At 50.9% G+C, this 18,641-nt stretch overlaps 1 protein-coding gene across 1 annotated transcript in view; it reads left to right on the top strand.

The window, feature by feature from the left end:
* The window catches only part of LOC127032786 (zinc finger protein 2-like), a 67,900-nt gene that overhangs the window by 5,077 nt on the left and 44,182 nt on the right, over positions 1–18,641 (top strand). The window contains exon 2 of the mRNA XM_050920376.1: positions 2,150–2,767. The gene's annotated coding sequence lies outside the window, so the exon portion shown is untranslated. The remainder of the gene's footprint in view (positions 1–2,149; positions 2,768–18,641) is intronic.

The raw sequence follows: 18,641 nt of genomic DNA, 5'->3' as shown, positions 1-18,641 counted from the left end.
AAGCTGTGCTAGATTTTGGGTAGCAAGCATTTTCACAATGGCAATGAGCCTTTTCAGAACATTTTGCCAGTAAAGAGACTCTGAGGCAATCTTCTCTTGATGCTGATCATCTATGGTGGCCTTTAACTATACTCTCATCTCAAGCTCTTTCCACCTATGGAATGTTCTCTGGTGATTTGCTGCCTTCTCATGGCATACCAGATTTCTAGCCAGATTTTTCCAGTCCTTTGTTCCTGTAGAACCCAATATGGCTGGAACATTAGACTGGAAGAGTTTGCAACAAAAACAGTATGCAGCGTTCTGGGTTTTTGAGTACATTAGCTGTGGCCTCTCCACTTTGTCACCATTGGGTATTTCACGCCAGTGATGTGTTGGATGGAAACTTCTATTTTCATTGTCTTTGGGGAACATGAAGTTTTTCACTTGCTGTGGCCCATGCAGTACAAGGAAGTCCGTCAGGCTACTGCTCAAGTGGGTCCACAGTTCTGGATCATCTAGACTTAAGGAACTAAGCTCAACAGCAGCTCTTTCTTGTGCCTCCACCACACTCTTCTCTGATCTATATTTTTCTTTAGGAATGTGCATGGTTACATCCATTTGAGATGGAGATATGGATGCTGTGGTAGCTGCCAGGTCACCTGCACTCTGACTAACTGGAAGATCAGGCATCTCCTCACCACTCACATCCTCACTGGGGCTGGAAGGCTCAGCCTGAACATTTGTGTCTATGTATCTCAGGAGAGCTCCTTCCTGCTTAGACAGAAAAGCTTCCTTTGCTTGCTTGCTTTTTCTGAATGCTGCCTCAAGGGGCATTTTCTTCTTTCACTCATGGCTGCTGTTCTGTGCCAGCTAGAGTGGCTCTCAACACTCAATTGAAGGGGATAAATAAGCAGGCTGGTAGCAGGACCTAAGTGAGGGAAGATATCAGCGTCTTAAAGATCTAACTTGCTCCTACTACTTCAGTTGACTGCCTGTTCTCCTCAAGCGGGTTCAGGGAAGCAGCAGGAAACAGGAAGCTCCCTGAGAAGCTGGTGTTAATTAGTCCAGGCTCTTGGGGGTGCTAGAGAGGTACATAAGAGGCTCCTCCTCCTCTCTCTCTCTCCAGTGCCTGCTCCTTTCTGTTATTCTCTCTCACCTTTTCTCCTGCCTGCCTGTTATATCTCCTGTGCCCCTCTTCCTCCAGCACAGCACTCCACCATCTCTGTGCATCTAGAGCAGAGAGAATACATATGCACCAACAGCAGACAGAATTTTCTACACTCTGGGTCCTAGTGGCGCCCCTCCACCCACCCACCCACACACACACACACATACAGAGAAAGAGAGAGAGAGTCTGGCACCTGAGGTGGCCGCCTCAGTTCGCCTCATGGTAAGGTCAGCCCTGCACTGGAGCAGATCAAAGTGCATTAATGAACTGTTATAGTTCTTTTTTTAAAAAAACTAGGCTTAATACAATTTTTTTTATCATTTTAACCAATAATATCCATGTTTATTTTTAAGCATTTTTTTCTTGATTTAAATTTTCACAGTTGCGGGAAATGCGGGGGGTGGGCAGAGAATTATTTAGTGACATAAAAACTGCCAGAGTTGCCTCCCAACTCTGAACTCTGGGGTACAGATGTGGGGACCTGCATGAAAGACTACGTATACTTTTTTCTTCCAACTTAGGTTAAAACTTCTCCAAGTCGCAAATTCTTTCCTTGTCCTTGGACGGTATTGCTGCCACCACCAAGCGATTTAGACAAAAATTCAGGAAAAGGGTCATTTGGAGTCCCTATTTCCCCCAAATATTCCCCCGAGCCCCTTCACCCCCTTTCCTGGGGAAGCTTGAGAATAATATACCAACCAATTGGTTACAATGTGAGCACAGATCAAACCCTTTGGTTTTTAGGACACTGAAAATCAATCAGGTTCTTAAAAGAATTTTATTTAAAAAAAAAAGTAAAAGAAACGCCTGCAAAATCAGGATGGAAAGTAACTTTACAAGGTAAATAAAAATATTTAAAACAGAGGATTCCCCTCTGACTCTGCTTCCCAGTTACAAAACAGGAATGAAATTACCTCTTAGCAAAGGGAAAATTCACAAGCTAAACCAAAAGATAATCTAACACATTTCCTTGCCGTTACTTATAATTTTTACTCATTTCAGGTATGCTTTCAGGAGATGTTTTTCCTGCCTGGGGTCTCCATCCAGAGAGGGAACAAACAAAGAGAGCACAGACAAAACCTCCATCCAAATTTGAAAGTATCTTCATTCCCCATTGGTGGTTCTGGTCAGGTGCCAACTAGGTTAATTGAACTGATTAACCTCTTACCGGTAAGGCAATTCAGTACAGCTGCCTTGTGTATATTTATGACAGACACACTGAGATTCAAAAAGTTAACGCTTTATCAGTGGTTAAAATACAAATTGTCTAGATCATGTTAGGCGAAAAGATTCTTTTCCCCAAGAATCAGGCAGGCACAGACAATACTGAAGGAGGTTTCTTCATGGTACCAGGAAGACTCATAAACAGCTTCAGAAGTGTAGTGCTACAGTGACCAATTACATACCTTTCTCTTATCACCTCATTTGCATTTATCTTGTTCATACAGAGACAAACATTGTTTCTTCGAGTGCTGTCCCTGTGAGTGCTTCACTCTAGGTGACAGTGTGTCCCGGCGCCGTTGATCGGAGATTTTCGGTAGCAGTGCCATGACAGTGACAGGAACAGAACATATGCATCAAACTGTTTTGATTACATCAATTATTCATGATTACCTTAAGGTAAAGTGGTGGGGTAGGGGTGAGTATTTACAAATATCCAGAGGGCTGTGAAGGGAGGATTTGTTCTGTTCTAAGCAGGGGTGGCTCTAGGCATTTCACTGCCCCAAGCACGGCAGGCAGGCTGTGTTCAGCGGCTTGCCTGCGGAGGGTCTGCTGGTCTTGCGGCTTCGGCAGACCTCTCGCAACCGTGCCTGCGGGAGGTCCGCCAAAGCCGCGGGACCAGCGGACCTCCCCCAGGTAAGCCACCGAAGGCAACCTGCCTGCCACCCCCGCGGCAACCGGCAGAGTGCCCCCTGCGGCTTGCCACCCCAAGCCTGCGCTTGGCATGCTGGGGCCTGGAGCCGCCCCTGGTTCTAAGAGCCAAGTTACTGGACAGACATTTGACCATAGAAGTTTATCTAGTGTTTACAGTTGTCAGTGTCCTTGGGCTTCTGAAGCATTCCTGCTTGATCTGTGGTTTCTGTCTTAGCTGTTAGCTAAATTTTAACTCTTGCCTGACAATCACATGTCAAGATATGCCAAGTAAATATCCTTAAATCAACAAATCACACCTGCTTTTACTATTAATTTGCTAGTACATTTGTAACAAACCTAATTCAGAAGTCTAACTCAATGGAATTTGACTCTCATAAGTTCTCAAGCAGCATTTTTCTTACTTTACCTATCTGTAAATTTTGATTATTATAGATCGAAATGTTGATTTGTGGATTTGTGTACCGCAAAACAGACGTTTGCCAACATTTACAGATAGAAATTGAATCATTCCAAGCCTCCTTTTAACTTTTACAGTGCTGTGTGTGATGGGGCAACGCCAGATGGCTACAGTAAAGTACTGAGGAACAGGTATGTTAGTCCCAGGCTAAACAAATCCCTAGTACCGTGGTAACTAAATGGCAGTTGCTCCAGGTTAATCAAGGCACTTGGAGCCAATTAAGATCTTTCTAGAAGGCAGTGGAGATAGCTACATTGATTAGAACACCTGCAGCCAATCAAGACAAGCTAATCAGGGCACCTGGGTTTAAAAAGGAGCTCACTCCAGTCAGACGGGGAGGAGCCAGAGGAGAGGAAGCGCATGTGAGGAGCTGGGAGCAAGAGGTGCAAGGAGCTGAGACTGAGAGGGTGTGCTACTGGAGGATTGAGGAATTATCAGACAATCAAGCATTATCAGACAGCAGGAGGAAGGTCCTGTGGTGAGGATAAAGAAGGTGTTTGGAGGAGGCCATGGGGAAGTAGCCCAGGGAGTTGTAGCTGTCATGCAGCTGTTACTGGAGGCACTATAGACAGCTGCAATCCACAGGGCCCTGGGCTGGAATCCGGAGTAGAGGGCAGGCCTGGGTTCCCCCCAAACCTCGCAACTCCTGATCAGACACAGGAGGAGTTGACCCAGACTGTGGGTTCCACCAGAGGGGAAGATCACTGATTTGAGCAAATCCGCCAATAAGCGCAGGACCCACCAAAGTAAAGGAGGAACTTTGTCACAACTGTTGTCAGGGGTAGGATTTTTGGTGTGCACAGTGCGGCGGAAGAAGGAGGGTGATTTAAAAAAAAAAAAGGAGAGGATTAATTTTTTTTTTTTTGTCACCACGGTGGATGACGTAATGCAGGCACTGATACAAGCCACAGCGGCCCAGCAGGAGGCTACCCGTGTCCAGGCAGCTGCCCAGCAAGAGACTAATCGCCTGCTGATGGACCAAGCTGCTCAAGACCGAGCTATGTTGCGGGAACTGGTAAACCAGGTAAAGACCCTTACAGAGCTGAACCGTGGCCATGATAGGACGCGGCTAGCCATTGGCTGCAGAAAATGACACGGAAGGATGATGTAGAGGCATACCTTCTGGCCTTTGAGAGGACAGCCCTACGAGAGGCCTCGCCTAGAGATCAGTGGTCTGGTGTCCTTGCCCCATTCCTATGGGGGGAGGCCCAGAAGGCCTACCATGATTTGCCTGAAGAGGATGCAGCAGACTACTCCCAGCTGAAGGCAGAGATCCTGGCCAGATCTGGAGTAACGAACGCAGTGCGGGCCCAGCGGTATCATGAGTGGAGGTACCAGGAAGACAAAACCCCGCGGTCCCAATTGTATGACCTCATCCATCTCACACGAAAGTGGTTGCAAACAGAGTGTCGGAGTCCGGAAGAGATACTAGAGGTTCTGTACATCGACCGGCACTGCCACCAGATCTCCGCAAATGGGTAGGCCAGAACGATCCATCCACCTATGACGAGATGATCACGCTGGTAGAAAGACGCATGACAGCCAGGGAATTGACCCAACTACCCAACGACAGCCCCTTTTGTAGCAAACACCCAACCCCAGCCCTGGAAGGTGGGACAGCCAAACCCCTGGGGAGTCCTAGGTGGAGGAAGACTCATAGACTCCAGGACTGGAAGGGACCTCGAGAGGTCATCGAGTCCAGTCCCCTGCCCTCATGGCAGGACCAAATATTGTCTAGACCATCCCTAATAGACATTTATCTAACCTACTCTTAAATATCTCCAGAGATGGAGATTCCACAACTTCCCTAGGCAATTTATTCCAGTGTTTAACTACCCTGACAGTTAGGAACTTTTTCCTAATGTCCAACCTAAATCTCCCTTGCTGCAGTTTAAGCCCATTACTTCTTGTTCTATCATTGGAGGCTAAGGTGAACAAGTTTTCTCCCTCCTCCTGATGACACCCTTTTAGATACCTGAAAACTGCTATCATGTCCCCTCTCAGTCTTCTCTTTTCCAAACTAAACAAACCCAATTCCTTCAGCCTTCCTTCATAGGTCATGTTCTCAAGACCTTTAATCATTCTTGTTGCTCTTCTCTGGACCCTCTCCAATTTCTCCACATCTTTCTTGAAATGCAATGCCCAGAACTGGACACAATACTCCAGCTGAGGCGTGACCAGCGCAGAGTAAAGCGGAAGAATGACTTCTCGTGTCTTGTTTACAACACACCTGTTAATGCATCCCAGAATCATGTTTGCTTTTTTTGCAACAGTATCACACTGTTGACTCATATTAAGCTTGTGGTCTACTATGACCCCTAGATCTCTTTCTGCCATACTCCTTCCTAGACAGTCTCTTCCCATTCTGTATGTGTGAAACTGATTGTTCCTTCCTAAGTGGAGCACTTTGCATTTATCTTTATTGAACTTCATCCTGTTTACCTCAGACCATTTCTCCAATTTGTCCAGATCATTTTGAATTTTGACCCTGTCCTCCAAAGCAGTTGCAATCCCTCCCAGTTTGGTATCGTCCGCAAACTTAATAAGCGTACTTTCTATGCCAAAATCTAAATCGTTGATGAAGATATTGAACAGAACCGGTCCCAAAACAGACCCCTGCGGAACCCCACTTGTTATACCTTTCCAGCAGGATTGGGAGCCATTAACAACTACTCTCTGAGTACGGTTATCCAGCCAGTTATGCACCCACCTTATAGTAGCCCCATCTAAATTGTACTTTCCTAGTTTATCTATAAGAATATCATGCAAGACTGTATCAAATGCCTTACTAAAGTCTAGGTATATCACATCCACCGCTTCTCCCGTTATCCTATCAAAGAACGCTATCAGATTAGTTTGACACGATTTGTTCTTTACAAATCCATGCTGGCTATTCCCTATCACCTTACCATCTTCTAAGTGTTTGCAGATGATTTCTTTAATTACCTGCTCCATTATATTCCCTGGCACAGAAGTTAAACTAACTGGTCTGTAGTTTCCTGGGTTGTTTTTTTTTCCCTTTTTATAGATGGGCGCTATATTTGCCCCCTTCCAGTCTTCTGGAATCTCCCCCGTCTCCCATGATTTCCCAAAGATAATAGCTAGAGGCTCAGATACCTCTTCTATTAACTCCTTGAGTATTCTAGGATGCATTTCATCAGGCCCTGGTGACTTGCAGGCATCTAACTTTTCTAAGTGATTTTTTACTTGCTCTTTTTTTTATTTTATCCTCTAAACCTACCCTCTTCCCGTAAGCATTCACTATATTAGACATTCCTTCAGACTTCTCAGTGAAGACCGAAACAAAGAAGTCATTAAGCATCTGTGCCATTTCCAAGTCTCCCGTTACTGTTTCTCCCTCCTCACTGAGCAGTGGGCCTACCCTGTCCTTGGTCTTCCTCTTTCTTCTAATGTATTGATAAAGAGGAGGGCTGAAAACCAGCAGAGACTCCAGAAGGAAGGGATTGGCCTGAGTGGGGGGAACCCTGGGACTAAACCCCCTAGCCCACATGATAGGAGAATAATTAGAACCAATTATAGAAGCTATGCATGTAGGGAGTGGGAACACATAGCAGCACAGTGTCCCAGCACCGAGGAGCCTATGCAATGCAACTTGGGGAATTGGGAGGTCCCATGCGCCTTTATCCATCTTGCAGGCATTGCATTAGCCCCACATAACTACACTAGACCGGTGAAGATAAATGGAGCAGAGACTACAGCACTTGTGGACTCGGGGAGTGCTATCACCCTTATATCGGGTAAGCTGGTAAAAAGTAGCCAGCTGCTGCAAGCCAAACGGGTAGCAGTGACGTGTGTGCATGGGGCCATGAGCCGTTAGCCCACCATCCCAGTGGAGATAGAGGTTCAGGGGAACCCCATTAAGGTGACAGTGGGCGTAGTTCCTAAACTCCCATATCCTGTAGTTATTGGGAGGGACTATCCAGTGTTTGGTAAGTTACTCCCCCCAGAGAGGCTGGAGGGAGGTGGAGACCCTGTTGGCAGTGACTCATCATTGGGGGAATGTCAACCCCCAATGTTTTCTGAGTTTTCTCAGGATCTATTCTCAGCCCCCCAAAAGGCCCGGAAGACAAAAAAAGAAAGGAAGGCCGCGAAGGCTTTGGGAACCCAGATCCTGACCCAGGACCAGAAGACCGCGCTAGTAGGCAGATGGACACGAGCAGCCATCAGAGAAACTACCAACACGAAAGGTGAGCCGGGGGCTGGCCCCAGCCATGATGGCGACGAGCCGTTGGGAGAAGCAGAAGCCGGCCCCTGGGAGCTCAGGCAGGTTAGTCCTGGGAGAGAGACTTTTGGACGGGACCAGGCAGAGGACCCTAGATATGATAACGTCAGGAAAGAGGTGGCTGAGATAGATGGGATACCAGTAGAGGGGAAGGTCCGGGGTCCAGGACCCTGCTTTATAGTGAAGAAAGATCTCCTGTACCATGTGTTGCAAATGCAGGAGCAGGAGATACATCAACTTCTGGTGCCACGGAAACATCAAAAAGCCATACTGAGCCTCGCTCACAGTCACCTGTTTGGAGGACACTTAGGGGTAGAGAAAACCCAGGCCAGGATCCTGCGGAGGTTCTTCTGGCCAGGAGTACATGAAGATGTCAGGCGATACTGCACCTCTTGTCCAGAGTGTCAGCTACATAGCCCTCACCCACACTTATGGGCCCCTTTGATACCTCTTCCAATAATAGAGGTACCATTTGAATGCATAGCCATGGATCTGATTGGGCCCCTAGAAAAGACAGCTCGGGGCCACCAACATGTGCTGGTTGTATTAGACTATGCAACCCGATAGCCAGAAGCCGTCCCCCTACGCAACACAGCTTCCAAGACAATAGCTAAGGAGCTACTACAGATCTTTTCCCAGGTTGGGCTCCCCAAGGAGGTACTGACTGATCAAGGGACACCTTTCGTATCCAAGTTGATGAAAGATCTCTGTTCATTGCTCCATGTACAAGCCCTACGGACCTCTGTATACCACCCACAAACAGACGGTCTTGTAGAAAGATTCAATAGGACCTTCAAGGCCATGATCAGGAAGGTGGTGAGCCGGGATGGGAAAGACTGGGATATCCTATTGCCTTACCTCATGTTTGCCATCTGGGAAGTTCCACAAGCCTCCACAGGTTTCTCTCCATTCGAACTACTATATGTGCACCACCCCCGAGGCATATTGGATATAGCCAGAGAAGCCTGGGAAGAGGAGCCAAATCCCGGAAAGAACATAGTCGAGCATGTACTACAGATGAGGGATTGGATAGCCCGAGTTTCACCCATTGTATGGGATCACTTGGAGAAAGCACAGGAGACCCAATGGACCCATTATAACCACCAAGCAAAGCTTCGATGGTTCCAACCAGGGGATCGAGTAATGGTCCTGGTGCCCACAGCAGAAAGCAAGCTGTTAGCCCAGTGGCAGGGACCCTACGAAGTGATTGAAGCCGTGGGAGAGGTAAACTATAAGGTGCGGCAGCCAGGCCGCAGGAAACCGGAGCAAATTTACCACATCAATCTTCTGAAACCTTGGCATGATCGAGAGGCATGCTTAGTCACCCAGGAGACCCTTCCCCAGGAGGATAACTTACATGAGCAAGTGAAGATATCACCCGACTTGACGCCAATCCAAAAACTCGAGGCAGCCGACATGATTAATCGCAACCGAGATGTGTTCTCTACAAAACCGGGGCAGACGACTGAAACCTATCACCATATCCACATGATCCCCAGAGCCAAGGCAACACTGAGACCCTACCGAATCCCAGCAGCCAAAAGAGAAGAAATCAAGGCCAAAGTAAAGAAAACGTTAGAATTAGGTGTTACTGAAGAATCCTACAGTCAGTGGTGCAGTCCAATCATTCTGGTGCCCAAACCTGATGGTACCACGAGATTCTGTAATGACTTCCACCAACTGAATGAAGTATCCCAATTTGATGCATAACCCATACCATGCATCGACGAACTGGTTGACCGACTGGGTAGTGCCCGATTCTTGACTACACTGGACCTGACAAAAGGGTATTGGCAGATTCCCCTGACCAAAGAAGCTAAAGAAAAGACAGCGTTCTCCACCCCAAACGGGCTATTCCAGTACACTGTCCTCCCTTTTGGGTTACATGGGGACCCAGCCACATTCCAGCACCTCATGGATAAGCTGCTGCGCCCCCATACTAGTTATGCAGCTGCATACCTAGATGATCTCATCATCCATTCACCAGACTGAGGAACCTCCTTGGAGAAAGTTGATGCAGTACTACGCACCTTAAGGCGGGCTGGCCTCACCGCTAATCCTGCTAAATGTGCCATAGGACTAGCAGAGGCTAGGTACCTGGGATATATTGTAGGAAGGGGTATAGTGAAGCACCAAACTAATAAACTAGAGGCGATTCAAAACTGGCCCCGGCCGACCCGAAAGAAGCAGGTCCGTGCATTCCTAGGCGTGGTAGGCTACTACCGACGTTTTATTCCCCACTTCACCAGTAGGGCAAGTCCTCTAACGGACTTGGTGAAGGCCCGAGGTCCAGACTATCGGGTTGCATAGTCTAATACAACCAGCACATGTTGGTGGACCGACGCAGCAGAGAGGATATTTTTAGACCTTCCGACAGCCCTCTGTAACAACCCCATACTCATAGCCCCGGACTTTACCAAGGAATTTATTTTACAGACAGATGTTTCTGAGGTAGGGTTGGGGGCGGTTCTGTCACAAATGATTGGAGAAGAAGAACACCCGATCCTCTACCTAAGCAGAAAACTGCTCCCAAGAGAACAGAAGTATGCAGTACTCAAGAGAGAATGCCCTGCTGTCAAATGGGCCATGGAGACACTGCGTTATTATCTCTTAGGCTGGCGATTTACTCTTGTGACAGACCATGCACCCCTCCAGTGGATGCAGAGAAATAAGGAAAAGAATGCAAGGGTCACCAGGTGGTTCTTATCCCTCCAACCATTCCAGTTCCGCATACGGCACAGGGCTGTATGCCACCACGGCAATGCTGATGGTCTTTCACGAGCACACTGCCTGGCGTCCCAAGTTGCCCAACCCTATGGTGTTGAGCAGAAGGGGGGGATATGTGATGGGGCAAGGCCAGAGGAACAGGTATGTTAGCCCCAGGCTAAACAAATCCCTAGTACCATGGTAACCAAATGGCAGTTGCTCCAGGTTAATCAAGGCACCTGGGGCCAATTAAGATCTTTCTAGAAGGCAGTGGAGATAGCTACATTGATTAGAACATCTGCAGCCAATCAAGGCAAGCTAATCAGGGCACCTGGGTTTAAAAAGGAGCTCACTCCAGTCAGGCGGGGAGGAGCCAGAGGAGAGGAAGCGCATGTGAGGAGCTGGGAGCAAGAGGCGCAAGGAGTTGAGACTGAGAGGGTGTGCTACTGGAGGATTGAGGAATTATCAGACAATCAAGCATTCTTCTTTGAGTGATTGCTCATATCCATTCCAGTTAGGTGTGTGCCCCGCATGTGCACATTCGTCGGAAGATTTTTACCCTAGCAACTCCGGTGGGCCGGTAGGTTGCCCCCTAGAGTGGCGCCGGGATGGCGCCTGATATATACCCCTGCCGGCCTGCCCGCTCCTCAGTTCCTTCTTACCGCCGTGTCGGTCGTTGGAACTGTGGAGCGCGGCATAGCTGTCCTCCACGTCCCTACCTCTCCATTGTCTCGTTGTTCTACTAGTTGTATATAGTTATAGTTGTAGTTAGAGTTTATAATATTAGTTGATAGTGTATTACTTGTTGTATATAGTTAGCGGGCTTAGGCTCTAGCCCTCCCCCGCGCCCGGCGCCGGGCTCATGCCCGGTTCGCCAGGGTTCAAACAGTGCTCGGCCTGCAAGAAACCGATGCCAACGAGCGATCCCCACGACGCCTGCTTGAAGTGCCTTGGGGAATCGCATATCTCTGAAAAGTACCGCATTTGTAAGGCATTTAAGCCAAGAACAAAGAAGGAGAGGGATCAGCGCTTAAAGACCCTCCTAATGGAAGCAGCGCTTAACCCTCCAGCCTCGACGCTGAGCGCCGGCTCCGCTCTGGCACCGGACCACGCCGGCTCCGGGAAAATGCCTCGGCACTGGCCCTCCCCGGCACCGGGCCCCGATGCAAGGCCTTCGACGTCTGCCACTCCAGCCAAGCAGACTCGAACAGAGCGCCCGGCACCAACTGCTGCCGCGGCACTGATGACAGGGATTCTGTCGACTCCGGGCCCGGGAGGTCCGTCAAGTCCGGTCCCTCACAGCTCCCCCATAAGATCTGGGGTTGAGCTAATGGTCCCCTCGACACTGGAGACATTTGCTTCGGCTCGGGACCTGATCGTATTGACTGAGCCTACGCTGCCTCAACCCCCGGTGCCTCCGGTGCAGGTTCTACAATCAAAAGGCAAGCCTGTGGCCATGCGAGCACCGTCTCTGGTTTCACCGAGCCGACACCGATCCCCATCACGGTCCCGGCACCGTGGACGATCTCGATCAGGGCGCCGCTCGCAGTCCCAGCACCGCTCTCCGTGGCGGTACCGGTCGTACTCGCGGCACTGGTCCTCTTCACGATGGTCCCGATACTCCCGGCACTTCTCTGGCTCGAGCCACTGCTACCGGCGCCGAGATTCGAGAAGCCGCTCCCATTGTCGGCGTTCTACATCCCGGTTGACCTCCCAGCACCGCGCTGGTGGCAGGTCCTGGTCTCGCTCCCGGCACCGATATGACTCCCGGCACCGGTCCCCGGCACCGAGGAGGTCTCCGCCGTCTAGACTGAGGGACCCATATCAGTCCCGTTCAGCTCTGCCCTGGCCGTCCCGACAGCTGTCAGTCTCCTCTCTAACAGACAGCGTGTACGCTATGGACGCTGACAGGCCTGCTGCTCTCTTCCATGATCCCCCCCCTCATGAGCATGGACCGCAGCAGTGGGGCTTCTGGACTCCCTGGGCATATCATCAAGCCCAAGGGCCTCAGCAGGTTCCCCCGCGTTCAACGTCATCTGAATACAGGGCTCCAGAGGCCACATTGTCTCGTCCTCCCCCTTCCCCTGCAGAGAAGGGGTTGTCTCACCATCGGGATCCTGATCTCCCTCCAGAGCCGGAGACACTGCTCCAGACGGAGCCTCCTGCAGATCCACTCCTGCCAGGTGTCTCCTCATCATCCTCCCCGGATGAGGCAGTGGCTGGTACAACCTCCACCAGCCCTCCTCCGCTCGACCTCAGGGCGCATCAGGACATCCTCAGGCGCGTGGCGCAGAACATGAACTAACAGGCTGAGGAGGTCTCTGAAATTGAGGATCCAGTGGTGAGCATATTATCTGCAGATGCACCCACTCGGGTCGCCCTTCCCTTTATCCAGCTCATTCAGGCCAATGCCATTACCATCTGGCAGTCACCGGCGTCTGTTCCCCCCGTGGCACGTGGCGTGGAACGCAAATACATGGTGCCCTCAAAAGGGTATGAGTATCTCTATGTTCACCCGCCTCCATGCTCCCTCGTCGTACAATCTGTGAACGAGAGGGAGCGTCACGGCCAACAGGCCCCGGCACCAAAGTCTAAGGAAGCGAGGCGCATGGACCTGCTCGGCCGAAAGGTCTATTCTGCGGGCGCCCTCCAGCTTCAGGTGTCCAATCAACAAGCTCTCCTTAGCCGCTACACTTACAACACCTGGGCGGCAGTGGACAAATTCAAGGAGTTGCTTCCGCAAGATGCACGTCAGGAATTCGCGGCGATCCTTGATGAGGGCAAGAAAGTAGCAAGAACTTCCCTGCAAGCACTTTTGGACGCCGCAGATTTGGCCTCCAGGACTCTAGCTTCTGGCATTACCATGCGCCGAATTTCCTGGCTACAGATCTCTGGCCTTCCTCCGGAACTCCAGTACACCATACAGGATCTCCCGTTTGAAGGCCAGGGCCTGTTCTCGGACAAGACGAACCCCAGGCTACAAAGCCTTAAAGACAATAGGGTCATTATGCGCTCCCTGGGGATGCACACACCAGTCACCCAGCGCAGACCCTTCCAGCCTCAACAACAATGCCGGCCCTACCCGCAACCCCGCCAGAGGCAGGACTTCGCCAGACGTCGAAGTAGGAACGGCCGGCGTAGATAATCGGGCAAGCAAGGAGGGCAAAACCAGAGCTCCTCCAAGGCTCCCTCTGGCCCGAAACCTTCATTTTGAAGGTGCGCCCGAGGGCGCTGCACCAGTTTCCCTCCCGGATCCGTCCCTTCCCTTTTCCAACCGTCTTTCGTTTTTCCTCTCGGCATGGTCCTGACTAACATCCAATCGATGGGTCTTACGCACATTGCAAGCTGGATACCATCTGCAGTTTGTTTCACACCCTCCCTCCCGCCCCCCTCCCTCTTCCCTCTTCAGGGACCCCTCTCATGAGCAACTCCTCCTTCAGGAGGTGCGAACGTTCCTCGACAAAGGAGCCGTAGAGGAGGTTCCAGAAGCCGAGCGGGGCAAAGGGTTTTATTCCCGTTACTTTCTGATCTCCAAAGCCAAGGGAGGCCTCAGGCCTATCCTTGACCTGCGGGAACTCAACAGGTATGTGGTGAAGTTGAAGTTCCGTATGGTATCCTTGGGGACCATTATCCCATCCCTGGATCCTGGAGACTGGTACATCGCCCTCGACATGCAAGATGCATACTTTCATATAGCCATCTTCCCGCCACACAGACGGTTCCTTTGGTTCGTGGTCAATCGCTGCCACTATCAATTCGCGGTCTTCCCGTTCGGCCTCTCCACGGCCCCGAGGGTGTTCACCAAATGTATGGCTGTAGTCGTTGCCCACCTTCGTCGCAGTCATATACATGTATTTCTGTACCTCGACGACTGGCTGATACAGGGATCATCAGAGGCTCAAGTCCTCAGCCACGTCCACATGGTCAGCAGTCTTTTCGCGAGCTTGGGTCTAATCCTCAATATAGAGAAGTCAACGCTAATCCCCACTCAGCGGATAGAGTTTATAGGAGCCCTTCTGGACTCTACTCTGTCCAGAGCCATTCTTCCTCTATCAAGGTTCCAGACCTTGATGGCCATCATATGACGACTGCAGGCAGCACCCTTGACCTCCATACGCACATGCCTGACTCTATTGGGCCACATGGCGGCCTGCACGTTTGTCACGGGGTATGCACAGCTTCGCATGAGGCCCCTCCAGTCCTGGCTCATCAGTCAGTACCGTCCAACCAGGCACCTTCTGGACGCGATTATTACCGTTCCTCAGGGCATATTAGATTCCCTGCAGTGGTGGCTGGACCAGTCCGGGGTGTGTGCGGGGCTACCGTTCCATCCGCCCCAGCCCTTGGTGTCCGCTGACAATGGATGCCTCAGATGTAGGTTGAGGGGCCCATCTCGGAACCCTGCGGACCCAAGGCCGGTGGTCACCCCACGAACTGGCCCTCCACATCAACGTACGGGAATTGAGGGCAGTCCGCCTTGCTTGCCAAACATTCCATCATCAACTTCAGGGTCGCTGTGTCTCGGTATTCACCAACAACACAACGACCATGTATTATATCAACAAGCAGGGCGGCACGAGGTCTTCTGCCCTGTGTCAGGAGACCGTGAGACTCTGGGACTTCTGCATAGCCCACTCCATTCACCTCATCGCATCCTTCCTCCCCGGGGTTCGGAACACGCTGGCGGATCATCTGAGCAGATCCTTCCTTTCCCACGAGTGGTCCCTTCGCCGGACGTTGCCCTTTCGCTCTTCCAGAGGTGGGGATGTCCCCGGATGGACCTCTTCGCGTCTCGAGGGAACAGGAAGTGCCAGATGTTCTGCTCCTTTCAAGGCCGGGAACCCGGTTCGAAGCAGACGCCTTCCTTATTCCGTGGACGACGCATCTGTTCTACGCATTCCCTCCGTTCCCGCTCGTCCACAAGGTCCTTCTGAAGGTGCGCAGGGACAGGGCCAGCTTGATCTTGATAGCTCCAGCATGGCCCAGGCAACATTGGTACTCCATGTTGCTGGACCTGTCTCGGGCCGACCCTGTCCCCCTGCCTCTTCACCTGGACCTGATCACCCAGGACCACGGCAGGCTACGTCACCCAGACATGCAATCACTGCACCTCACGGTGTGGCTCCTGAGTGGCTGACCCGGTCTGAACTCCGCTGCTCTACCCCAGTGTGGCAGGTGCTCCTGGGCAGCAGGAAGCCTTCCACTAGAGCGATGTATTCGGCCAAATGGAAGCACTTCACCTGTTGGTGCGCGGAACGGGGTTTCCTTCCCACCGAGGTCTCCATTGCCAATATCCTAGACTACATCTGGTCTCTCAAGCAACAGGGCCTGGCGATATCATCTCTCCGGGTTCACCTGACGGCCATCTCCACCTTTCACCCGGAGGGGGATGGCCGCTCGGTGTTCTCTCACCCTATGGTGACTAGATTCCTTAAAGGCTTGGAGCGTCTCTACCCCCAGGTTCGACGCCCTACCCCTACCTGGGACCTGAACCTAGTTCTGACCCAGCTCATGTCCCCTCCGTTTGAGCCATTAGCGACTTGCTCCCTGCTCTATCTCTCCTGGAAGACTGCCTTCCTGGTGGCCATCACCTCAGCCAGACGGGTGTCGGAGCTCCGAGCACTCACGGTAGATCCCCCGTATACTGTGTTCCACAGTGACAAGGTGTAGCTGAGACTGCACCCAGCCTCTCTCCCCAAGGTGGTCTCGGCCTTTCACGTCAACCAGGAGATCTTTCTCCCTGTCTTTTTCCCGAAACGCCACTCGTCCCACAGGGAGCAGCAGCTTCACTCACTGGACATCCGTCGGGCGCTCGCCTTTTATATAGAGAGAACCAAACCGTTCCGCAAATCCCCCCAACTCTTTGTGGCGGTAGCGGAACGTGTCAAAAGGTTACCCGTTTCCTCTCAAAGAATCTCCTCGTGGGTAACGTCCTGTATCCGAGCCTGTTATGACTTGGCTCATACCCCTCCGGGGCACGTGACTGTGCACTCTACCAGGGCTCAAGCCTCATCGACAGCTTTCCTCGCCAACGTTCCCATCCAGGAGATCTGTAGGACAGCAACCTGGTCCTCCGTTCATACTTTCGCTTCCCATTATGCCCTGGTCCAGCAGTCCAGAGATGACGCGGCCTTCGGCTCTGCAGTGCTCCACGCCGCGACTTCTCACTTCAACCCCACCGCCTAGGTAAGGCTTGGAATTCACCTAACTGGAATGGATATAAGCAATCACTCGAAGAAGAAAAGATGGTTACTCACCTTTGTAACTGTTGTTCTTCGAGATGTGTTGCTCATATCCATTCCACACCCGCCCTCCTTCCCCACTGTCGGAGTAGCCGGCAAGAAGGAACTGAGGAGTGGGCGGGCCGGCAGGGGTATATATCGAGCGCCATGCCGGCGCCACTCTAGGGGGCGACCTGCCGGCCCACTGGAGTTGCTAGGGTAAAAATCTTCCGACGAACGTGCACGCGCGGCGCGCACACCTAACTGGAATAGATATGAGCAACACATCTCGAAGAACAACAGTTACAAAGGTGAGTAACCGTCTTTTATCAGACAGCAGGAGGAAGGTCCTGTGGTGAGGATAAAGAAGGTGTTTGGAGGAGGCCATGGGGAAGTAGCCCAGGGAGTTGTAGCTGTCATGCAGCTGTTACAGGAGGTGCTATAGACAGCTGCAATCCACAGGGCCCTGGGCTGGAACCCAGAGTAGAGGGTGGGCCTGGGTTCCCCCCAAACCTTGCAACTCCTGATCAGACACAGGAGGAGTTGACCCAGACTGTGGGTTCCACCAGAGGGGAAGATCACTGAAGTGAACAAATCCGCCAATAAGCGCAGGACCCACCAAGGTAAAGGAGGAACTTTGTCACATGTGATAAATAAATAATCATCAATATTCTCGAAGGGGACTAGATCAAAGCACATTAACAAACCGCTAATCCATATCAGCAGGGTGCACAGGGTCAGTTCGCTGCAGCAAGCTTTATCTGGTCAACAAGCCTTAAGTTTTCTTTACTTTGGAAAATGAAGCTATGGAATTTTATTGATTGATTGATTTCCACAATACTTTCTTTTTCAAACACTGCTTAACTTTATAGTAACAAAATAACTTCCCTCTTTTCACAGTCAAGTTGAAATCAGTGGTAAAATGCATGAGTTCTGTGACAAGGATGATCACTGTGACAAAAATTGATCCATAATAACAGTGAGATTAAGTTACTTGCCTAGCTAGGAATCAAACCTAAATCTCCCAAGTACTTCTATCATAGTTATCTGGCCCTTGTTACCATAGTATCTGAGTTCCTAGCTTCCACTGAACAGGGCCTAACTGACATGTCTAGAGTGACACAGGGAGTACATGGAGGGAGAGGGAAGTGAACCCAGATCTCCAACGTTCAAGGCTACTGCTCTAACCCCTGAATCGGCCTTTCTTTCTTTTTTTCTTCCTCACTCCTCTCCAGGTTCTTATCCTCACACTTTCCACAAGCAACTTCCAGTTTTTGGGTGCCCACCTTAAAGAAACACAAGGGCCTAATCCTCCAAGAGGCTGAATGTAACAATGCCCTTGTCAGGCCCTCCATGAGGTTCGACCCCTCTAACTGAAATCATGAGTAGCTCCTGCCTGTGCTAATGGACTGGGCGCTAGTGTCATAAGGGTACTTAGGCATTACAATACTGACCTCCTACGTGCCCTACTACCTAGTGGGATTCTCAGCCCCAAGTTACGTCCCAGGCTCTCCATACATTGTGTGGGGAGAGTTAGGCCCCTAGGAAAGGGCTGTTCAGAAGCCAGCTTGCTGAGCAGGGAGTTGCCTAAACTAGCCCGAAATGAGATGCAGAGGAATAGGCTGTGGCTGAGGGCTCAGATCCTCAGAGGTATATAGGCACCTAACCCTATTGATCTGGGCCTTAGGCACCTGACTGACGGGCCCGAGACAGGCCCTTTCACCCTCTCAAGATTCTCAGCCATGAATCCTACCTTGGAGTTAGATGCCTAATCTTGTGAAAAACCAGGAAGACAGCCCCCATTATAGCCACTAGCTTGGGATTAAAGCATTCGCCTGCGATGTGGGGCATCCCAGTGCAAATCACTGCCCTGCCTGATTTGGAGTGGGGATTTGAGCCCAGATTTCCCCCATCACTGCTGTGTGCCCTACCAACTAACTACTTCAGAGTGGTTTTCCAAATCTCTTCTGCTGGAGCAGTTCTATCTCATAT

The sequence above is a fragment of the Gopherus flavomarginatus genome, chromosome 12 (assembly GCF_025201925.1).
Source record: "Gopherus flavomarginatus isolate rGopFla2 chromosome 12, rGopFla2.mat.asm, whole genome shotgun sequence".
NCBI lineage: Eukaryota > Metazoa > Chordata > Testudines > Testudinidae > Gopherus > Gopherus flavomarginatus.
Note: the sequence above shows the minus strand (reverse complement) of the source record. Positions and strands in the feature narration are given on the sequence as shown.